This window comes from Nerophis ophidion, linkage group LG12, assembly GCF_033978795.1.
Source record: "Nerophis ophidion isolate RoL-2023_Sa linkage group LG12, RoL_Noph_v1.0, whole genome shotgun sequence".
NCBI lineage: Eukaryota > Metazoa > Chordata > Actinopteri > Syngnathiformes > Syngnathidae > Nerophis > Nerophis ophidion.
In genome coordinates this window covers 62,361,132-62,386,764 of record NC_084622.1, presented here as the reverse complement: position 1 = coordinate 62,386,764, position 25,633 = coordinate 62,361,132, and the positions used below count along the sequence as shown (strand labels likewise).

The following is a 25,633-nucleotide window of genomic DNA, read 5'->3' as shown; positions in this document are numbered from 1 at the left end:
TTTTGTTTTTAGAGCCACGTTTCTGTACCTACTCTGTGAGCACTTTTCTTTTGTACCTTTTTTTGAGTTTCTTATTAAAATATGTCCTTACCTTGACGCCATATCCGTTCCAATCGCTTTGCACCACGGGAAAACAAACCACACCATAGTCCAAGTCATGACAAACTTAAGCTTGAATCTAAACGTAATGTAATTTCAAGATATTATGTAGAGGTGCACAATAAAAATATGAGATAGTCAAAACTTGGTCTGATAGCATTAAATGATAACTCAAAAAAAGTACTCCTATTAAGTGAGATTACCCTTACTGTGATGGAGTTAGGGTGAGCAAATTAAGCGTTCCTTTCTACATACCTCAAGCAGCTGGGCTCAGCTTGCTGTAAACCTCTCCTTAGCTCACAATGTCAACAAACAAGGTGTCGACGGTGTGGTGTTTCAAAAAGAAGAAACTTTGCGTCCTATTGGCACCAAATGTTCTGCAAAACAAAGAAGAAGAAAAAATCAAACTTCAAGGCATCACACTTTTATCAGCCACCTGAAACGCCAGAGACGGCATTTTGAAAGTCTTCAAAGACACCTGCGCTGTTAAAGAAGCTGCCCCAAAGCAAGCAAAGAATGGCCCGGGGCTTGTTCTTATGGCCGCAACATTTGCAAAGTGAAAAAAAGTTGGCGAAAATATGACCAGAGCGCTAGAGTAATTTGTGTTTTCATCATGTTTAGTTTAGTTTATTACGTGTCCCCATTAGTCTGCACCGCAGTGAAGACTATTCTTCCTGGGGTCCAGGCAAAAAACATCACACAATTACAAAACTGAAGATTAAAATGCAGTACAACATGATGAATAATAAAATTTTGTTACACAAAAAACAAAACAAAAAACAATAACATGGAGCTTACATAATAATCAATCAAACTTTATTTATAAAGTAAAGATCTTTACAAAGTTAAAAACAATACCCCAGAGACCCATATCCCTCTTTATCACGTACACACGCACAGACACAGATACCGAACACAAACACAAAAAATACACACAATTGCAACTATATGGACAAAAGATTGGATGGCTGAGTACAGAGGGGACGTGTGAGTAAACACTATCACAGGAGCCATCCGCACCAGGAGGTCATCAGACCATGGCCGCCAGGACGCTGACACAAAAGCGCCCCCCAAAAGCGCGGTAGATAACCCCCTGGGGCAGATGCCTCTTCTGAGGGAACGTTGGAAAATAAAAATAGTAAGAGCGATGTGTAGGTATAAAGAATAAAATACAAGAAAGACATACAAAGATTAATAGAAAAAATAAAACATTATATATATACATACATATATATATTAATGCACATGTATAATATATATAAATTTATATACATACATACACACATATACATACATATATATATGTGTATATATATATATATGCATATATATACATACATATATATAAACATACATATATATATATATATATATATAAATAAATGATAATTGGGTTGTACTTGTATAGCGCTTTTCTACCTTCAAGGTACTCAAAGCGCTTTGACACTACTTCCACATTTACCCATTCACACACACATTCACACACTGATGGAGGGAGCTGCCATGCAAGGCACTAACCAGCACCCATCAGGAGCAAGGGTGAAGTGTCTTGCTCAGGACACAACGGACGTGACGAGGTTGGTACTAGGTGGGGATTGAACCAGTGACCCTCGGGTTGCGCACGGCCACTCTCTCACTGCACCACGCCGTGGGATATATATACATACATATATATATATATATATAAATATATATATATATATATATATATATATATATAAATATATATATATATATATATAAATATATATATATATATATATATATATACATATATATATATATACATATATATATATATATATATATATATATATATATATATATATATATATATATATATATATATATATATATATATATATATAAATATATATATGTATATGTCACCGATTCTGTTCATAACTTTTATGGACAGAATTTCTAGGCGCAGTCAAGGCGTTGAGGGGTTCCGGTTTGGTGACCGCAGGATTAGGTCTCTGCTTTTTGCAGATGATGTGGTCCTGATGGCTTCATCTGACCGGGATCTTCAGCTCTCGCTGGATCGGTTCGCAGCGGAGTGTGAAGCGACCAGAATGAGAATCAGCACCTCCAAGTCCGAGTCCATGGTTCTCGCCCGGAAAAGGGTGGAATGCCATCTCCGGGTTGGGGAGGAGACCCTGCCCCAAGTGGAGGAGTTCAAGTACCTAGGAGTCTTGTTCACGAGTGAGGGAAGAGTGGATCGTGAGATCGACAGGCAGATCGGTGCGGCGTCTTCAGTAATGCGGACGTTGTACCGATCTGTTGTGGTGAAGAAGGAGCTGAGCCGGAAGGCAAAGCTCTCAATTTACCGGTCGATCTACGTTCCCATCCTCACCTATGGTCATGAGCTTTGGGTCATGACCGAAAGGATAAGATCACGGGTACAAGCGGCCGAAATGAGTTTCCTCTCCCTTAGAGATAGGGTGAGAAGCTCTGCCATCCGGGAGGAACTCAAAGTAAAGCCACTGCTCCTCCACATCGAGAGGAGCCAGATGAGGTGGTTCGGGCATCTGGTCAGGATGCCACCCGAACGTCTCCCTAGGGAGGTGTTTAGGGCACGTCCAACCGGTAGGAGGCCACGGGGAAGACCCAGGACACGTTGGGAAGACTATGTCTCCCGGCTGGCCTGGGAACGCCTCGGGATCCCCCGGGAAGAGCTAGACGAAGTGGCTGGGGAGAGGGAAGTCTGGGTTTCCCTGCTTAGGCTGTTGCCCCCGCGACCCGACCTCGGATAAGCGGAAGATGATGGATGGATGATGGATGGATGTATATGTGTATATATATATATATATATATATATGTGTGTGTGTGTGTGTGTACCTTGAGTTTATAACAAAAAGTTCTATTTTGGTTTCATCTGACCACATGACATTCTCCCAATCCTCTGCTGTATCATCCATGTATCCATTTTGGTATAAACTCAACTTGTCGTGTTTGGAGGAAGAAGAATACTGAGTTGCATCCCAAGAACACCATACCTACTGTGAAGCATGGGGGTGGAAACATCATGCTTTGGGGCTGTTTTTCTGCTAAGGGGACAGGACGATTGATCCGTGTTAAGGAAAAAATGAATGGGGCCATGTATCGTGAGATTTTGAGCCAAAACTTCCTTACATCAGTGAGAGCTTTGAATGGTTGACCAAATACTTATTTTCCAGCATAATTTACAAATAAATTATTTTAAATTCCTACAATGTGAATCCCTGGATTTTTTTTTCACATTCAGTCTCTCACAGTTGAAGTGTACCTATGATGAAAATTACAGACCTCTGTCATCATTTTAAGTGGGAGAACTCGGTGGCTGACTAAATACTTTTATACATACAGTATATACATGTATATATATATATATATATATATATATATATATATATATATATATATATATATATATATATATATGTATTAAAAAAGGCCATATCGCCCAGCCCTAGGACCAAATTTATTACATCATCAGCTCGCATCGATGAAACAAAGCCAGTCAATGATCATCAGCAGCCCAGGTGTGTTTGCTTTGGATTCGACATCAGTACATTGACGTTGTCTTCCTGTGAGCTGGCTCTCTTCGTGGAAAACAGCCTGTGGAGTGTGACTCCCGTCGTGATGTTAACATGATGCAACTTGTCGAGGTCGAAATGTTGGGATGAGAAAAACACCTCCATTGCAATCACGGTCTTTGTAAAAACGTTCCACATCGGCTTGGGCGCCACGCACAGAACACAGACGAGGTAAACAAGAAAACATGTAGAACATTCACACTAAGCCGCTTAGTTATGTCGGATCACAGAAGCGGTGTTCTTGCTTTCAAGCATGACTGATGGTGGTCCAGGGGGGGGCACCGGAAGACCAGGAGGGGGGCACGGGATGTCTGCAGGCTGATTTAGCACTTCGGTCTCACACAAGAGGGGTCACTTTTCCTCAACACCGGCTGACTTACGAGAGCACAGTCACAGCTTTCATTTCCATTTTATTGTGATGTATGGCGGCCCGAAAGACGGCGCGGTGTGTTGCAAGGGTTTCTAGAAGGACTAAGATCTTCTTAACAACAACTTTAGCAATGACAAATTTAAAGCAAAAAAATGAACTATTTTTGCGTTATTCTGTCCCTATCTGGACCGGTTTGTCTGTCCTTATTCGCCTCATGATTGACTAGCAACCGTCAAGAGTATATACCACCTTCTGCCCGCAGTCAGCCGGGACACGTTCCGGCTTCTCTTTGAACAGGATATGAGGTAGAAAGACGGATGATTGTACGCATTTATTTTTGGATTCATCTTCCATGTAAGACTTTCCATTGGAACTAAATTTGTACTTGATGTACCCTATCAGTCAAACGATTGGACATACTTACTCTGCAGGTAAATCTACATTTAGGGGTGAAGGGACCTCCACCAAGGCTGAACAATTTTAAACATCTAACTCATTTGATCTTGACAAGATACACTACATTGCCAAAAGTATTTGGCCACCTGCTTTTACTCACATACGAATTTGAAGTGCCATCCCATGGAATTGTCCAAAATGCTTTAGTATCCTGGAGCATTCAAAGTTCCTCTCACTGGAACTAAGGTTTCAAGCCCAACTCTGGAATAAACAACCGCACACCATAATTCCTCCTCCATCAAATTTCACACTTGGCACAATGCAGTCCTGGCAACTTCCAAACCCAGACTGGATTGCCAGATGGAAAAGTGTGACTGATCAGTCCAGAGAACGTGTTTAACACCATTGCATCCGACACTTTCAATCAATCAATCAATGTTTACTTTTATAGCCCTAAATTATTACTGTCTCAAAGGGCTGCACAAACCACTACGACATCCTCGGTAGGCCCACATAAGGGCAAGGAAAACTCACACCCAGTGGGACGTCGGTGACAATGATGACTATGAGAAACCTTGGAGAGGAGGAAAGCAATGGATGTCGAGCGGGTCTAACATGATACTGTGAAAGTTCAATCCATAATGGATCCAACACAGTCGCGAGAGTCCAGTCCAAAGCGGATCCAACACAGCAGCGAGAGTCCCGTTCACAGCGGAGCCAGCAGGAAACCATCCCAAGCGGAGGCAGATCAGCAGCGCAGAGATGTCCCCAGCCGATACACAGGCAAGCAGTACATGGCCACCGGATCGGACCGGACCCCCTCCACAAGGGAGAGTGGGACATAGGAGAAAAAGAAAAGAAACGGCAGATCAACTGGTCTAAAAAGGGAGTCTATTTAAAGGCTAGAGTATACAAATGAGTTTTAAGGTGAGACTTAAATGCTTCTACTGAGGTGGCATCTCGAACTGTTACCGGGAGGGCATTCCAGAGTACTGGAGCCCGAAATGAAAACGCTCTATAGCCCGCAGACTTTTTTTGGGCTTTGGGAATCACTAATAAGCCGGAGTCCTTTGAACGCAGATTTCTTGCCGGGACATACGGTACAATACAATCGGCAAGATAGGATGGAGCTAGACCGTGTAGTATTTTATACGTAAGTAGTAAAACCTTAAAGTCACATCTTAAGTGCAAATTGGAATTGCAATGGACTTGGTGATGTATGGCTTAGATGCAGCTTCCCGGCCATGGAAACCCATTCCATGAAGCTCTCTGCGTACTGTACGTGGGCTAATTGGAAGGTCACATGGAGTTCCATGTACGACTCTTTCCATTGGAACTAAATTTGTACTTGATGTACCCTATCAGTCAAACGATTGGACATACTTACTCCGCAGGTAAATCTACATTTAGGGGTGAAGGGACCTCCACCAAGGCTGAACAATTTTAAACATCTAACTCATTTGATCTTGACAAGATACACTACATTGCCAAAAGTATTTGGCCACCTGCCTTTACTCACATATGAACTTGAAGTGCCATCCCATGGAATTGTCCAAAATGCTTTAGTATCCTGGAGCATTCAAAGTTCCTCTCACTGGAACTAAGGTTTCAAGCCCAACTCTGGAATAAACAACCGCACACCATAATTCCTCCTCCACCAAATTTCACACTTGGCACAATGCAGTCTTGGCAACTTCCATACCCAGACTGGATTGCCAGATGGAAAAGTGTGACTGATCAGTCCAGAGAACGTGTTTAACACCATTGCATCCGACACTTTCAATCAATCAATCAATGTTTACTTTTATAGCCCTAAATTATTACTGTCTCAAAGGGCTGCACAAACCACTACGACATCCCCGGTAGGCCCACATAAGGGCAAGGAAAACTCACACCCAGTGGGATGTCGGTGACAATGATGACTATGAGAACCTTGGAGAGGAGGAAAGCAATGGATGTCGAGCGGGTCTAACATGATACTGTGAAAGTTCAATCCATAATGGATCCAACACAGTCGCGAGAGTCCAGTCCAAAGCGGATCCAACACAGCAGCGAGAGTCCCGTTCACAGCGGAGCCAGCAGGAAACCATCCCAAGCGGAGGCAGATCAGCAGCGCAGAGATGTCCCCAGCCGATACACAGGCAAGCAGTACATGGCCACCGGATCGGACCGGACCCCCTCCACAAGGGAGAGTGGGACATAGGAGAAAAAGAAAAGAAACGGCAGATCAACTGGTCTAAAAAGGGAGTCTATTTAAAGGCTAGAGTATACAAATGAGTTTTAAGGTGAGACTTAAATGCTTCTACTGAGGTAGCATCTCGAACTGTTACCGGGAGGGCATTCCAGAGTACTGGAGCCCGAAATGAAAACGCTCTATAGCCCGCAGACTTTTTTTGGGCTTTGGGAATCACTAATAAGCCGGAGTCCTTTGAACGCAGATTTCTTGCCGGGACATATGGTACAATACAATCGGCAAGATAGGATGGAGCTAGACCGTGTAGTATTTTATACGTAAGTAGTAAAACCTTAAAGTCACATCTTAAGTGCAAATTGGAATTGCAATGGACTTGGTGATGTATGGCTTAGATGCAGCTTCCTGGCCATGGAAACCCATTCCATGAAGCTCTCTGCGTACTGTACGTGGGCTAATTGGAAGGTCACATGAAGTTCCATGTACGACTCTTTCCATTGGAACTAAATTTGTACTTGATGTACCCTATCAGTCAAACGATTGGACATATTTACTCTGCAGGTAAATCTACATTTAGGGGTGAAGGGACCTCCACCAAGGCTGAACAATTTTAAACATCTAACTCATTTGATCTTGACAAGATACACTACATTGCCAAAAGTATTTGGCCACCTGCCTTTACTCACATATGAACTTGAAGTGCCATCCCATGGAATTGTCCAAAATGCTTTAGTATCCTGGAGCATTCAAAGTTCCTCTCACTGGAACTAAGGTTTCAAGCCCAACTCTGGAATAAACAACCGCACACCATAATTCCTCCTCCACCAAATTTCACACTTGGCACAATGCAGTCTTGGCAACTTCCATACCCAGACTGGATTGCCAGATGGAAAAGTGTGACTGATCAGTCCAGAGAACGTGTTTAACACCATTGCATCCGACACTTTCAATCAATCAATCAATGTTTACTTTTATAGCCCTAAATTATTACTGTCTCAAAGGGCTGCACAAACCACTACGACATCCCCGGTAGGCCCACATAAGGGCAAGGAAAACTCACACCCAGTGGGATGTCGGTGACAATGATGACTATGAGAACCTTGGAGAGGAGGAAAGCAATGGATGTCGAGCGGGTCTAACATGATACTGTGAAAGTTCAATCCATAATGGATCCAACACAGTCGCGAGAGTCCAGTCCAAAGCGGATCCAACACAGCAGCGAGAGTCCCGTTCACAGCGGAGCCAGCAGGAAACCATCCCAAGCGGAGGCAGATCAGCAGCGCAGAGATGTCCCCAGCCGATACACAGGCAAGCAGTACATGGCCACCGGATCGGACCGGACCCCCTCCACAAGGGAGAGTGGGACATAGGAGAAAAAGAAAAGAAACGGCAGATCAACTGGTCTAAAAAGGGAGTCTATTTAAAGGCTAGAGTATACAAATGAGTTTTAAGGTGAGACTTAAATGCTTCTACTGAGGTAGCATCTCGAACTGTTACCGGGAGGGCATTCCAGAGTACTGGAGCCCGAAATGAAAACGCTCTATAGCCCGCAGACTTTTTTTGGGCTTTGGGAATCACTAATAAGCCGGAGTCCTTTGAACGCAGATTTCTTGCCGGGACATATGGTACAATACAATCGGCAAGATAGGATGGAGCTAGACCGTGTAGTATTTTATACGTAAGTAGTAAAACCTTAAAGTCACATCTTAAGTGCAAATTGGAATTGCAATGGACTTGGTGATGTATGGCTTAGATGCAGCTTCCTGGCCATGGAAACCCATTCCATGAAGCTCTCTGCGTACTGTACGTGGGCTAATTGGAAGGTCACATGAAGTTCCATGTACGACTCTTTCCATTGGAACTAAATTTGTACTTGATGTACCCTATCAGTCAAACGATTGGACATATTTACTCTGCAGGTAAATCTACATTTAGGGGTGAAGGGACCTCCACCAAGGCTGAACAATTTTAAACATCTAACTCATTTGATCTTGACAAGATACACTACATTGCCAAAAGTATTTGGCCACCTGCCTTTACTCACATATGAACTTGAAGTGTCATCCCATGGAATTGTCCAAAATGTTTTAGTATCCTGGAGCATTCAAAGTTCCTCTCACTGGAACTAAGGTTTCAAGCCAAACTCTGGAATAAACAACCGCACACCATAATTCCTCCTCCATCAAATGTCACTCTTGGCACAATGCAGTCCTGGCAACTTCCAAACCCAGACTCGATTGCCAGATGGAAAAGTGTGACTGATCAGTCCAGAGAACGTGTTTAACACCATTGCATCCGACACTTTGCATTGGACTGGTTGGAAAAGTGTTCTGTGGTCTGACAAGTCCCCATTTCAAATTTTTTTGGGGAAACGGTGAACGTTGTGTCCTCCGGACCAAAGAGGTAAAGAACCACCAGGACTATTCTAGGTGCAAAGTTCAAAAGCCAGCATCTGTGATGGTATGGGGGTGTATTAGTGGCCAAGGCATGGGTAAGTTACACATCTGTGAAGGCAAAATTAATGCTGAAAGTTACATACAGCTTTTGGAGCAACATATGTTGTCATCCAAGCAACGTTACCATGGACGCCCCTGCTTATTTCAGCAAGACAATGCCAAGTCACTTGTTACAAGAGCGTGGCTTCATTGTAAAATAGTGAGGGTAATAGACTGGCTTGCCTGTAGTCCAGACCTGTCTCCGATTGAAAATGTGTGGTGCATTTTGAAGCCTAAAACACCACAACGGAGACCCTGGACTGTTGAACAACTTAAGCTGTACATAAAACAAGAATGGGAAAGAATTCCACCTGAAAAGCTTAAAAAATGTCTCTTCTCAGTTCCCAAAGGTTTATTTAGTGCTGTTTAACGAAAAGCTGATGTAACACAGTGGTGAACATGCCCTTTCCCAACTACTTTGGCACGTGTTGCAGCCATGAAATTCAAATTTAATTATTATTTGCAAAAAAAAAAAAAAAATATGCGTTTAAACATCAAATATCTTGTCTTTATAGTGCATTTAATTGAATATGGGTTGAAAAGGATTTGCAAATCATTGTATTCCGTTTATATTTACATCTAACAATTTCCCAACTCATATGGAAACAGGGTTTGTACCTCCAGCTGTCTTCCACAGTCTTGTTAAGTATTGCCTTGCCTTATTCCTTGATTTCTTTGTACCCTCTGAGAGAGAGTACGTTTTTTGTGCTAATTTGCCTTCCGTTTTTCCTCCTCTTGGAGCGCTTTAGTTTTTAGTTCTCTTAGGTCTTTATAGCGTACTTTCTGTTTTTATCTTCTTTTCTCCTCCTCTGCATGAGCGATTTTCCTTTTCTGTAGTTTATCATAGATTGCTGTTTTTTCGTTATTAGATCAGTTTAGAAGTTTGCTATTGCCTTTTTCCTCCCTATGGAGTATTTTCCATTTATTGTTTTAAATCACTCTGTCTAAAGTGAGTTATAAGAAAACAGCTGAATTAAAGCCTGTGTCAATCGTCCCCCTTCTGCACCTGAGTCCTCTTTTTTTGTTTGCCAAGGCCTAACAGGACCGGCCTCGAAGCCAGCGGCAGGGGAGTAGATTGCCCAGCTGGGACTGTTTATCTAAACACCTGTCGCCCTCATTAGCAGCAGCTGGGTGAGACACATTATTGGAGTTGGAGAGAGAAAACCACGCACGCTGGAGAGCAGAAGGGAGAGCGTTTTCTGCAGAGTGGACTAAATAAAAACATTATTGAATCCAGAATACCGGGGCTATCGTGCAGTCAGGGGAACCGCCACATTTACATCATAATTTAACTTTCAAAATGCCTTCATAACTCCCGTTGCCTTAAGAAAGCAAAATCCATCAGCAAAGACAGCACACACCCTGGCTACCACCTGTTCCACCTGCTACCATCGGGCAGGTGCTACAGGTGCATCAGAGCCAGAACAAACAGGCTCAGAGACAGCTTTTTTTTCCCAGAACTGTCACCATGTTGAACTCTAACTTATAATAATAATAATACCCTACTGTGCAATACTACTTCGAGTGCAATACGTCCAACACTGATTGTTATTTATTACTTCGGTACTCTTGTCTTGTTCTGTATATTGTACAGTATTTTGTATTTCTATAGTGTTTTGTATATTGTACAGGATTGCTTGTTATTTTTATTGGATAGTAGTCTTGTCATGCAGGAACTGTTGGTGTTTGTGCTTCCTCGATGCAAAGATGATAAGGGACGAGTCAGGCATGAATGTAATTACATTTTTATTTGTTACTGAAATACAAAAGGCAAAACAAAAAGCACGCTCGATGGCGGATAATCTATGCTAAAACGTTAACAAAAACAGCACAAAGGCAGGATTATCTACAAATAAACAAAAGATGCTAACAAAGATACTCAATAAACCAAAACTTGCACTTGGGAAAAAAAAAATACACGGATCTTACGTGGCGTGGTCCAAAGGTTTAGCAGCGTGGCAAGGCGTGAAGGTTGGTACGAGAAACGCAGGCATGAGGCAGAAGGCAAAAATCCCAGAACGATAAACAGAAAAGCAAGTGACATAAATAGTGGCCGTGGTAACTAGAAACAGGTGTGAGAGGCTGATGATCGGGGCGTGACTAGGGGAAACTAATGAGTCCAAAAAACCAAACCGAAACATGATCCATGCGTGTGACAAGTCTGTTCATTTCAATTGTTAGTTTTTCCTTTATTACCTCTTGTGTTATTTATTTTACCCCATATTTGTTCCCACAACCGCACCTTAAATTGGAGTCTTTAATCTCGTTCTATGCAAATATAATGACAATAAAGTCTATTCTATTCTATTTAAAGGGGAACATTATCACAATTTCAAAAGGGTTGAAAACAATAAAAATCAGTTCCCAGTGGCTTGTTGTATTTTTTGAAGTTTTTTTCCAAATTTTACCGGTCTCGGAATATCCGTAAATAAAGCTTTAAAGTGCCTTATTTTCGACTCTCTGCGAAGACACTGGCCATTTCCCTGTGACGTCACACAGTGCTGCCAATGTAAACAAACAATGGGAATACCACAGCAAGATATAGCGACATTAGCTCGGATTCAAACTCGGATTTCAGCGACTTAAGCGATTCAACAGATTACGCATGGATTGAAACAGATGGTTGGAGTATGAAAATATTGAAGAAGAAACTGAAGCTTTTGAGCGAATAGCTATTGACGCTATTCATAGCCATAGCATGGCCGAATAGCTGCGTTAGCATCGCCGGTAAAATGTGCGGACCAAACGATCAGGACTTTCGCATCTTGGAATTGCAATGGCCACCGGATCGGACCGGACCCCCTCCACAAGGGAGAGTGGGACATAGGAGAAAAAGAAAAGAAACGGCAGATTAACTGATCTAAAAAGGGAGTCTATTTAAACTGGAGCAACTTAAATCCGTCGATTGGTAAGTGTTTGTTTCGCATTAAATGTGGGTGGAAGGAAACGTAATATAGTTGCAAATGCATCTACAGGTTATCCATACATCTCTGTGCCATGTCTGCTTCCATGTTAGCATCAATTAGCATTGCATGTTAGCATCGATTAGCTGGCAGTCAACATCAACAAAACTCACCTTTGTGATTTCGTTGACTATCGTTGCAAATGCATCTACAGGTTATCCATACATCTCTGTGCCATGTCTGCCTTAGCATCGCCGGTAAAATGTGGAGACACTCCGGCACATTCAATGGTGGTCTGGCGGCAGACACTTTGGCATCTTCGGGCCGGTGGTGCAACTTGAATCCCTCCCTGTTAGTGTTGTTACACCCTCCGACAACACACCGACGAGGCATGATGTCTCCAAGGTTCCAAAAAATAGTAAAAAAAAACGGAAAATAACAGAGCTGAGACCCGGTGTTTGTAATGTGTTGAAAATGAAAATGGTGGGTGTGTTACCTCGGCGATGTCATCGCCTCCAGCGCGATAAACAGAAAGGCGTTTAATTCGCCAAAATTCACCCATTTAGAGTTCGGAAATCGGTTAAAAAAATAGATGGTCTTTTTTCTGCACCATCAAGGTATATATTGACGCTTACATAGGTCTGGTGATAATGTTCCCCTTTTAAGTAAATAAGGCAAGGGGAGTAGTGAAAGGCGGAATACAAATAAAAGTATTTGCTAAGAATAAGGCCAAGATAACAGCTCGGCAAACACAAATAGAAGACTTGATTAATCATTAGCAAAGGATAAAAGAATAGGACGAATAAATAAAATAAGAATAAGGAAAGGATAACTGCTAGGCAAACAAAACAGACAACTTAGTTAATCATTAGCAAGGATAAAATAACCCCTTGCCCAAACAGGACTGACGCACTATGTACAGTTTGTTTCCCCAATTAGGGAACAGCTTTAATTAAGAATCGACATATTGTGTAACAAGACAAACATGATTATGGCACATAATTACTCATCATTATAATGAACTCCTTGTTCCCTGAGCGACTGGAGCTCTCCAAATAAGTCGAAACAATGGCAATGTAACACAAACACATACTGGACTCACGCTCAAAAGGATACATTTCTGGTCATCAGGCTTTGTTTAGCACAGGGGAGATGAAGCAGTGTAAACATATCCAGTACGTACTGTTTCATCAGACATAAACAGAAATAAAAAGAACTGGGGTGTGATCATTCAACCCTGTGAGCAATGTTTACCATCTGTGCGTCCTCCACTCGGTGTGATGGACAAGAGAATGTTGTTGAAGCGTGGGCCTGCAGGAAGCTCATTTAGCTTCCATGATGATAGCTCATCATCTCCTGGGACATGCATGACATTCTGTTTTACATCGTGGACATAGGAAACCCTCTCGCTGCACTGCGGGAGTCCACACGATAGCATTCAAACACAATTCCACAAGGTCCGACAGAGGATAAAACGTGACCTTCAAATCCCAACATGCATGGTCATACAGTATATGGTAAAACAGTTAACATACGAAGGATTTGAAGGCTTGCGAGGGGTGAGCGATACTGGGAGTCCTGGTATCGATGCAATACTAAATAAATACAGGGATAGTTTACTAAAACGGCCTTCTTTCAAATCCGTAATAGCGCTAAAATTCGCTCCATTTTGTCCACTAACGACGCTGAGATCATTATCCATGCGTTTGTTACGCCTCGTCTCGATTACTGTAATGTATTATTTTCGGGTCTCCCCATGTCTAGCATTAAACGATTACAGTTGGTACAAAATGCGGCTGCTAGACTTTTGACAAGAACAAGAAAGTTTGAACATATTACGCCTGTACTGGCTCACCTGCACTGGCTTCCTGTGCACTTAAGATGTGACTTTAAGGTTTTACTACTTACGTATAAAATACTACACGGTCTAGCTCCATCCTATCTTGCCGATTGTATTGTACCATATGTCCCGGCAAGAAATCTGCGTTCAAAAGACTCCGGCTTATTAGTGATTCCTAGAGCCCAAAAAAAGTCTGCGGGCTATAGAGCATTTTCCGTTCGGGCTCCAGTACTCTGGAATGCCCTCCCGGTAACAGTTCGAGATGCCACCTCAGTAGAAGCATTTAAGTCTCACCTTAAAACTCATCTGTATACTCTAGCCTTTAAATAGACCTCCTTTTTAGACCAGTTGATCTGCCGCTTCTTTTCTTTCTCCTATGTCCCCCCCTCCCTTGTGGAGGGGGTCCGGTCCGATGACCATGGATGAAGTACTGGCTGTCCAGAGTCGAGACCCAGGATGGACAGCTCGTCGGGACCCAGGATGGACTGCTCGCCTGTAACGGTTGGGGACATCTCTACGTTGCTGAACCGCCTCCGCTTGAGATGGTCTCCTGTGGACGGGACTCTCGCTGCTGTCTTGGATCCGCTTGAACTGAACTCTCGCGGCTGTGTTGGAGCCACTATGGATTGAACTTTCACAGTATCATGTTAGACCCGCTCGACATCCATTGCTTTCGGTCCCCTAGAGGGGGGGGTGGGGGGGTTCCCACATCTGAGGTCCTCTCCAAGGTTTCTCATAGTCAGCATTGTCACTGGCGTCCCACTGGATGTGAATTCTCCCTGCCCACTGGGTGTGAGTTTTCCTTGCCCTTTTGTGGGTTCTTCCGAGGATGTTGTAGTCGTAATGATTTGTGCAGTCCCTTGAGACATTTGTGATTTGGGGCTATATAAATAAACATTGATTGATGATTGATTGATTTAAGTCTCTGTGAGAAGGAGGGACAAGAACGAGTGGGAAATGCATGCAGTGTAATGCCCGCAGCTAAAAGCAACTGTGTGAGAACGTATACTAGAATATCACGATATAGTCATTTTCTATATCGCACAGAGACAACCCCGCGTTTGTGAGGACATGGCCTCAGTATCCACAAAATGCACCCTTAACGTCTCTGGAGGTAGAACATCCTGTTCACAACGGCTTCGGGTAATCATATTTAGTTTTAAATGTTTATGTAACAAGATTGCAAATGGATGTGAACAGACATAAGATTGTCCAACAATAGGCTACTGTAATACTTTAGGCCAGGGGTGCCCATTACGTCGATCGCGAGCTACCAGTCGACCGCGGGGGGTGTGTCAGTCGATCTCCAGCCAGGCTTTTAAAAAAAATAGACCTAAAAATGAGTGATCATCAATCTTCACCAAGACGTCACTTAAATGACATTCACGGTACCGGAGGGTCTTGTGAGATGACGCTGGCTGCTGCAAGATCATTATTATGAAAATATGACCGAGAGGAAGGCGAGAAACACTTTTTATTTCAACAGACTCTCGCGCCGTACCTTCCGTCAAAACTCTAAAGGCCGACTGCACATTTCCTATCTTCACAATAAAAGCCCTGCTTCATGCTGCCTGCGCTAACTAAATACAGAGTCTCGGAAAACTGGCGTGCAGAAGCGATCCCTCAGAAAGCTGGCGTGCACATCACTTGTGCACGCCAGCTTTCCGGGACTCTTTTTTGTTAGCGCAGGCAGCATGAAGCAGGGCTTTTATTGTGAAGATAGGAAATGTGGAGTCGGCCTTTAGAGTTTTGACGGAAGGGACGGCGCGAAAGTCTGTTGAAATAAAAAGTGTTTCTCGCCTTCCTCTCTGTCATTTTTTCATAATAATGAACTGGCAGCAGCCAGCGTCATCTCACAAGACCCTCGGGTGCCGTGAATGTCAATCAAGCAAGCTACGGAATTTGCCGCCAATGTTTTTCTTGTAAAGTGTATGGAAGCTGGATGAATTAGATGCCAAAAACCAACCACTTTCATGTGGTATTGTACAGAAAGGACAACTTTTTTTCTCCTCCATTTGAAAATGTGGGCGTTATCATCATTACTGTCTGATTCCAATCAATGCAAGTCATCAGAATCAGGTAATACACCAACTTATATTCTTGTCTTTGTGAAAGAAAGACATCTATATGTGTTACACATGCTTGTATTATCATTAAACACATTTAACTTGTTTACAAAAATGCCTCTTTCATAAATAAATAAATATAAATGATATATATAAATGAGGTAGATCCCCTCGAGTTGGTCAATTGAAAAGTAGCTGGCCTGCAGAAAAAGTGTGGGCACCCCTGCTTTAGGCGAAGCTGCAGACATGCTTGATTGAATCGATTTCAGTATTTCATGTGAGAGGAGATGACAAAGGTCCAGTAAAGCTGTGGGTTTTTTTGGGGGGGGGGTTTCTTTCTGTTGAGCTGTGAATCATTGCCAGCCGTAGCTTTAAGATTCTGTAAGGATTATCGTTATTATGCAAAGAGGAGTCAATCCATTTTGCACTGAAGCTGCTTTTTGTGGCTAAATCCATTCAGTGAAACTGTACACTGCTTAATCTGCTGCTGGGGGAGCACACAATAATAGTGGAATTGCAGAATGTGGAAATGAAAACACAGGTACAACAACGGTGTCACAAATGAATTGATATTTAAATAATTTAACACCAAATAAGGTGTTAATGAACAAGTTTGTTTCGCAGCTCTGCCGGCTCAATAGTGAAAAAGTAGCTGACTGTGCAAGAAATGTACTGTGTTGTTGACAGTGCTGTGTGAAGACACACATTACAGGTGTTTGTGGAGGATCGCACAAACGAAAACATTTGAATGAAAAGACATTTTAACATTGCTAAAATCTTTTCTTTTTTCTCAAAACCCGATGCGCCTAATGTACAGAATAATTCTAGTTTTGCTTACCGACCTCGAAGCTATTTTATTTGGTGCATGGTGTAATGATGAATGTGACCAGTAGATGGCAGTCACACATAAGAGATACGTGTAGACTGCAATATGACTCAAGTAAACAACACCAGCTTTTATATGTTCCATTGAAAATATAGAACTATACACACGGCACTCAAAAATGTGTTAAAATGTTTTTGTACGACTTTGGTAAGCTACGAAGCCGCACCGCTTGATGGATTGTGCTGTGTTTCAACATACGAGTATTATTATGGTGTGTGCATAAGTTAAGACATATTATCTGGCGTTTTGTTTTGCAATATTATGCAAAAACACATTTTCTTAACATGTGGTATCTGTTGATCTGTATTTGGGATCTGCGGAAGTCTTGAAAAATTAAGCATGTCCGCCTTTCTAGTCCAAGGGGACACCCTAGTCCAGGGGTAGGGAACCTATGGCTCTAGAACCAGGTAGGGCTCTTTTGATGACTGCACCTGGCTCTCAGGTAAATCTGAGCTGACATTGCTTAACACGATAAGTAATGAATAATTCCGCTGGTAATAATGGTCTTAAAAATAACGTTCGAAATATAAAACATTCTCATGTATTTTTAATCCATCCATTCGTTTTCTACCGCACCCATTTAAGAATTCTCATTAATGGTAAGAAGTATTGTATTTATTATTGTAACTGAACACAAACATTATGTTAAAATGTTATAATCATATTTATTACTACAAACATACATTTTTAAGTGCAAATAATTGTGCAGAGACTTCCACTGTTTCAAGCAAATATTATAAAAAAAAAAAATTACAATTCAGAGTTTTTAAAGGGAAAAACATTGACTGTAAAAAATGTTCACCAATGTTAACTTTGACAGGTTTTTGAATTAGTTTCAGTTAGTCTTTTAACCAAAATGTGTTTTAGTCATCTAAATTAATTTAGATTTAGTCAACGAAATTCCTAAACATCGGTCTTGAAAGGATTTTATTAATTATAATTGCAGAGCCCCGCGACCCCGAAAGGGAATAAGCGGTAGAAAATGGATGGATAACTGCAGAGCATCTCAAAAACTGAATTCACAACAAGACCTGCTCTCCATCAATAATATTTCAATAATAACATTTCACACACACACTACTATGGACAGCACAGTGTCAGGGGGATTTGAGCGTGTGCCTCACAATACAAAGGTCCTGAGTTCAACCCCGGGCTCGAGATCTTTCTGTGTGGAGTTTGCATGTTCTCCCCGTGACTGTGCAGGTTCCCACCGGGTATGGGACAAACGGTATAAATGGATGGATGGATGGTTGGCTTTAGAATAACAATGTTATTAAGAAGAATAAGAGACTTATTATATTGTAAAAATGTTGGTGTTACTTAAAAGTCCACCCATCCATTTTCTACTGCGTCTTCGTTAATGCACGCATCTAGTTGTATTCATTTTTAAAAAATATTATATGGCTCTCACGGAAATACATTTTCAAATATGTGGCTTTCATGGCTCTCTCAGCCAAAAATGTTCCCGACCCCTGCCCTAGTCGATGAGCTTCTTCTTTTTCTCTATCTTTTTGTTATGGCAGGCAGCATGAAGCAGGGCTTTTATTGTGAAGATAGGAAATGTGCAGTCGGCCTTTAGAGTTTTGACGGAACGGCCGGCGCGAAAGTCTGTTGAAATAAAAAGTGTTTCTCGCCTTCCTCTCTGTCATTTTTTCATAATAATGAACTGGCAGCAGCCAGCGTCATCTCACAAGACCCTCGGGTGCCGTGAATGTCAATCAAGCAAGCTACGGAATTTGCCGCCAATGTTTTTCTTGTAAAGTGTATGGAAGCTGGATGAATTAGATGCCAAAAACCAACCACTTTCATGTGGTATTGTACAGAAAGGACCACTTTTTTTCTCCTCCATTTGAAAATGTGGGCGTTATCATCATTACTGTCTGATTCCAATCAATGCAAGTCATCAGAATCAGGTAATACACCAACTTATATTCTTGTCTTTGTGAAAGAAATACATCTATATGTGTTACACATGCTTGTATTATCATTAAACACATTTAACTTGTTTACAAAAATGTCTCTTTCATAAATAAATAAATATAAATGATATATATAAATGAGGTAGATCCCCTCGAGTTGGTCAATTGAAAAGTAGCTCGCCTGCAGAAAAAGTGTGGGCACCCCTGCTTTAAAGTCATATCCAACAATTGCAACGACGACTTTTTACTGTCAACTGAGGTTCGTTTTTTTTAATGATTTCTGCTGGTGGTGTGCCTACGCATTTTTTAACTCCAAAAAATGTGCCCTGGCTCAAAAAAGGTTGAAAAACACCGCCTTAGGATACCAAAACATTTTGGTAAATTTTATAGGATGACACTTCAAGTTCCTGAGGAACTCAAAGTAAAGCCGCTGCTCCTTCACATCGAGAGGAGCCAGATGAGGTGGTTCGGGCATCTGGTCAGGATGCCACCCGAACGCCTCCCTAGGGAGGTGTTTAGGGCACGTCCAACCGGTAGGAGGCCACGGGGAAGACCCAGGACACGTTGGGAAGACTATGTCTCCCGGCTGGCCTGGGAACGCCTCGGGATCCCCCGGGAAGAGCTAGACGAAGTGGCTGGGGAGAGGGAAGTCTGGGTAACCCTGCTTAGGCTGTTGCCCCCGCGACCCGACCTCGGATAAGCGGAAGATGATGGATGGATGGATGGACTTCAAGTTCATATGTGAGTAAAAGGCAGGTGGCCAAATACTTTTGGCAATATAGTGTATTTGACTGCCAGTATGAGCGGGAGCCAGAGTACGGCCTCATGAATGAAAATGTGAGTAGTGAACAAAAATGCATACAGACTCTCTTGTATAATGAGGACCAATTCCACATGTACTTTCATTTTGAGTTCCTCGAAGTGTAATGACCGGGTGTGCTCATAATTGAATTCAGAAAATTAGTATGTAACTCTATCCACCGTCATTTCTCAGAAATGACAAGAGTTATTGAACCGGTAGCCCTTTAATATTAAGTCCACATCTCAATTAAAACTGCTCAATAGCACTGAAGGGGAGAAAAACAAACGTTCAGTCTGGTTACACTCGCTAATCACTTTGGATCTCTGTCTTTCTTGGCTCTCCCCCAGTGTTGCCTCTTCAGGCCATTTCTTAAAGTATTAAACATCGACCCTGAACAGGGTCCAACACAGACCCAATTGCATGGAGTCGTGGATGTTTGTGAAATGACATGCAGACAACAAACACTGAAGGGATGCAGAAACCTAAAGATGGAAAATTAAAGGGGAACATTATCACAATTTCAAAAGGGTTAGAAACAATAAAAATCAGTTCCCAGTGGCTTGTTGTATTTTTTTAAATTTTTTTTCAAAATTTTACCGGTCCCGGAATATCCCTAAATAAAGCTTTAAAGTGCCTTATTTTCGCTATCTTCGAAACCACTATCCATTTCCCTGTGACGTCATACAGGGCTGCCGATACAAACAACATGGCGGTTACCACAGCAAGATATAGCGACATTAGCTCGGATTCAGACTCGGATTTCAGCGGCTTAAGCGATTCAACAGATAACGCATGTATTGAAACAGATGGTCGGAGTATGGAGGCAGATAGATAGCGAAAACGAAATTGAAGAAGAAATTGAAGCTATTGAGCGAATAGCTATTGACGCTATTCGGCCATAGCGTGGGTGTACATAGCATGGCTGCCTTATTAGCATCGCCGGTAAAATGTGCGGACCAAACGATCAGGACTTTCGCCAATAGATAAGTCTTTTAGCCTGCTAAGGTTTGACTGCTTCCATAGAGAAAACGCTACATCTGTGCTAGGAGGGAGAAATAGCTGGTTATTATGAATGGGGCCATGGTTGGATAAGCCCTGCAGGCCGAAAGTATTTCTAAATTGAGACCAGATTCTAAGGGTAGAAATGACAATTGGACTACAAGTTGTATTAGTTTTCTTAAAAATATAAATACCGACCCCCAGACCCATTTTTTTCTCGATATTTGGCCCCCGAGTGAAAATAATTGCCCAGGCCTGGTCCAGAATACAGAGCGCATCTCTAATTGCTGTCAAGGTAAACAATACAATCAATAATAAGCCAGCATGGCTGCTATTGTAAAAAATCAAAGCAAATTATTATCGACGTGAACAACTCATTATTTATAACCGACGTTGTCAGCTATAAGCATTTATAACCGACGTTCAATCAATCAATCAATGTTTATTTATATAGCCCCAAATCACAAATGTCTCAAAGGACTGCACAAATCATTACGACTACAACATCCTCGGAAGAACCCACAAAAGGGCAAGGAAAACTCACACCCAGTGGGCAGGGAGAATTCAATCAATCAATGTTTACTTATATAGCCCTAAATCACTAGTGTCTCAAAGGGCTGCACAAACCACTACGAAATCCTCGGTAGGCCCACATAAGGGCAAGGAAAACTCACACCCAGTGGGACGTCTGTGACAATAATGACTATGAGAACCTTACATTCACATCCAGTGGGACGCCAGTGACAATGCTGACTATGAGAAACCTTGGAGAGGACCTCAGATGTGGGCAACCCCGCCCCCTCTAGGGGACCGAAAGCAATGGATGTCGAGCGGGTCTAACATGATACTGTGAAAGTTCAATCCATAGTGGCTCCAAGACAGCAGCGAGAGTCCCGTCCACAGGAAACCATCACAAGCGGATCAGCAGCGTAGAGATGTCCCCAACCGATACAGGCGAGCGTTCCATCCTGGGTCCCGACAAGCGGTCCATCCTGGGTCTCGACTCTGGACAGTCAATACTTCATCCATGGTCATCGGACCGGACCCCCTCCACAAGGGAAGGGGGGACATAGGAGAAAGAAAAGAAGCGGCAGATCAACTGGTCTAAAAAGGAGGTCTACTCAAAGGCTAGAGTATACAGATGAGTTTTAAGATGAGACTTAAATGCTTCTACTGAGGTAGCATCTCGAACTGTTACCGGGAGGGCATTCCAGAGTACTGGAGCCCGAACGGAAAACGCTCTATAGCCCGCAGACTTTTTTTGAGCTCTAGGAATCACTAATAAGCCGGAGTCTTTTGAACGCAGATTTCTTGCCGGGACATATGGTACAATACAATCGGCAAGATAGGCTGGAGCTAGACCGTGTAGTATTTTATACGTAAGTAGTAAAACCTTAAAGTCACATCTTAAGTGCACAGGAAGCTATAAGCATTCATCAGCTACTCACAATCGCTGCCTCGGCACTTTTAACTGTGCATTGTGATGGCTTTTCTAAGAAGCCCTGCCTGCGCACACAGAGCCATACATATCTTGCAGCTGTCACTGGAAGGAAGGTTTAGGGGGTCGGGTGCGGGCCAAGGTTCATGGTGTTCCAATGAGGAAAATTTATGGCAAAACTGCTCCATCTCATCAGCCGTGTTGTCATCTCACACGGCCATCAGTTATCTGAAGTAACTTTGGAGTCCAACCCTCAACATTGTAGGTGGAGAAAAATCATCCACCGGGATACATTATCAGGTATCTCAAAGACATGCCTGTTTAATAGGCAACAAACAAAAGTTGAAATTATGCGTTGGCCAGAACAGAACTGTGAGAGTAACACAAATAATGTTGATGTATCTCGGTGTATATGCAGACCAGCATCAGTTTATACCTTTCATATCCCCAGGTTTGATTGACAATGCCAGGGAGTATACATTTAACAATGTAAATATTCATAATTCTGGTTGTAGTTTGCGGTGATGCACAGTAGAAGTTTGCAACCGTGCCAACTTTTTCTGACTCCATTCTAAGTCATGCATCCCCTGCATCTGTGCATGTGTATAAAAGTGAGGAATGCAATTGCACATTGAAGGAATCGTTTACGTGAGTACGATAAATGGGAAATGTGTTATACTTGGGTAGCGCTTTTCTACCTTCAAGGTACTCAAAGCGCTTGGATACTATTTCCTAGGGGTGTAACGGTACGTGTATTTGTATCGAACCGTTTCGGTAAGGGGGTTCCAGTTCGGCACGCGGGCACTTTTGTGCATGATGTCACTAAGATAACATATTAAAACAACACTAAATTAAAGTGCACTTTTGGTACAGAATGCCACTACAATAGTTTAAAACAAATAAAGTGCACTTTTGTGCATGATGTCACACAATATATTTCAATAACTGTCTAATAAAAATCAGCTGCATAATAGGAAATCAAATCGCTATGTGGTGGGTTACTCCGGGCGTTATCTCCTTATCCATCCATCCATCCATCCATCTTCTTCCGCTTATCCGAGGTCGGGTCGCGGGGGCAACAGCCTAAGCAGGGAAACCCAGACTTCCCTCTCCCCAGCCACTTCGTCTAGCTCTTCCCGGGGGATCCCGAGGCGTTCCCAGGCCAGCCGGGAGACATAGTCTTCCCAACGTGTCCTGGGTCTTCCCCGTGGCCTCCTACCGGTTGGACGTGCCCTAAACACCTCCCTAGGCCCGAACCACCTCATCTGGCTCCTCTCGATGTGAAGGAGCAGCGGCTTTACTTTGAGTTCCTCCCGGATGGCAGAGCTTCTCACCCTATCTCTAAGGGAGAGCCCCGCCACACGGCGGAGGAAACTCATTTCGGCCGCTTGTACCCGTGATCTTATCCTTTCGGTCATGACCCAAAGCTCATGACCATAGGTGAGGATGGGAACGTAGATTGACCGGTAAATTGAGAGCTTTGCCTTCCGGCTCAGCTCCTTCTTCACCACAACGGATCGGTACAACGTCCGCATTACTGAAGACGCCGCACCGATCCGCCTGTTGATCTCACGATCCACTCTTCCCCCACTCGTGAACAAGACTCCTAGGTACTTGAACTCCTCCACTTGGGGCAGGATCTCATCCCCAACCCGGAGATGGCATTCCACCCTTTTCCGGGCGAGAACCATGGACTCGGACTTGGAGGTGCTGATTCTCATTCCGGTCGCTTCACACTCGGCTGCGAACCGATCCAGTGAGAGCTGAAGATCCCGGTCAGATGAAGCCATCAGGACCACATCATCTGCACTATTTTTTTCATACGGTGTTGATGTGGAAATGGTTGCCCTCGGCATTTTGTTGGTGTGGCACCGAATGGAGATGTTGAAATGCGGAGTAAGCACTCTTCATTCTCGAGCAGGTGACTTTTCAAATGATGCTACTTTTTGTAGCAACGCTTTTGCCCCAAACTTGACAAAGGACGGTTGTCTGTTCGACATATTCCCGCTTGAAGCCAAACCACCGTCAGACGATGGACCCTGTGCAGTTTTTCTTGGGAATTACGTCTTCCTTCATTTGTTACCAGATTCGCACCTTCTTTCTCTCGTATCACCACTCGCACCACAGCTCATTTTACCCATGCTGCTACCTCTCTGCTCCGCGAGGGCGTATACGTATGTGACGTATGCAAGAAGGTGTGCTTGTTTAAGTCTCTGTGAGAAGAAGAGACGAGAAAGAGTGAGAAGAGCCTGTAGTGTAATGCTAGCAGCTAAAATCAACGTATACTCGAATATCACAAGACAAACCCGCGATATATCGTGTATATCGATATATAGCCCAGCCCTAACCTCAGTAATATCTAGTTGATCTGCATTAATAAAACAGATAGGTTGTCTTCTTTCTCGAGAAGGAAGTGTTGATATCTTATTGCACTTCATTAGATTGTGTGAGGTTGTACCATTGTGGCATTAGGTATGTGTTTGTGCTCTAAATCCTGACTATAAAGAAGAACATGAGCTCGTTAAAAACTATAAGAAAAGACGGGAAGAACAAACACAAATAGAGAATGAAAAACGGGCATGTTCCTTAAGTTGAATTTACAATCTGTGACGCTTGGCTGGCATCGGGGTGTGGATTGCGTTCTCTCAATGGGCGCAGCGGAACGAAGCACAGCGTGAAATCACGGATGATGATTTACAGTATTTATACACTATAAAACAGACTAAGAACCAAAAGACTTGCACAATGGCACTATAATGAAACAAACAGAACTAGCATGAGCTAGAAGAAACAAGACGCTAGCATGTGAGCTAGGGATAACGAATACACAAAATAGCATGGAAGCTAATCAAGTACGAAGGGTATTTACCACAATGCGGGAATGCGACGTCAACTAGTAAACTAGAGTCCGAGAACGAATGGCAAACAAAGGCAGGCTTATATAAGGAGATAAATAATCAAAGGCAGGTGCGCCTGATCAAACAGAAGGCAGGTGACACGAATGTGTTGCTAAGGAAACGGAAACAAAACAGGAAGTTTAAGGGAGTCAAATAACAAAACGAGATACCAAACAGAACCAAAACCATAATATGACATGACCCAAGTCCTGGATCATGACACAATCGTACCAATTCAAAAGCATTATTGGTGTATCTTTTAGAATTGCGTTGGTTTGGTTAAGTTGTTCCTTATGTAAAAATATTCCCAGCAGAAAGAGCAGCGGGTGTCTGTTGAACAGATGAATGTCACAATGGAAAACTTGTTCCACAGAACAAATAAGACAAATTGGGAGACACTGTACACAAGCCCTAGGGCGGCCTTGTTGTGATTATCAATGATTATAGCCTCTCATTGAGGCAAAGAAAACAAATCGCGGTACATTAGCGATGCAGAGCGCACCCTGCAGCAAGGCTCTGAGTTGCCATTAAGACAGCAAACAGCTGATTAAATGCTAAATGATTTCCATCCACTCTCCCCGAGTCTTCTTGAGGAAACAATATAATGCAGTCCATTTCAATTACCCTCTAAGTGTTTTGGTATGGGTATGGCATTGGTTTATTTCAAACACGCATACAGTTACAATTAGAGTTGTATGGTATACCGGTGTTAGTATAGTACCGCGATGCTAATGAATCATTTTCAGTACTATAC

At 42.7% G+C, this 25,633-nt stretch overlaps 1 long non-coding RNA gene across 1 annotated transcript in view; it reads right to left on the bottom strand.

Annotated features, from left to right (window-relative positions):
* Positions 1 to 350: 350 nt before the first annotated feature.
* LOC133563854 (uncharacterized) overlaps positions 351 to 25,633 on the bottom strand; it is a 178,897-nt gene continuing 153,614 nt past the window's right edge. Inside the window, exon 3 of the long non-coding RNA XR_009809139.1 lies at positions 351 to 476. This is a non-coding gene — a long non-coding RNA (uncharacterized LOC133563854). The remainder of the gene's footprint in view (positions 477 to 25,633) is intronic.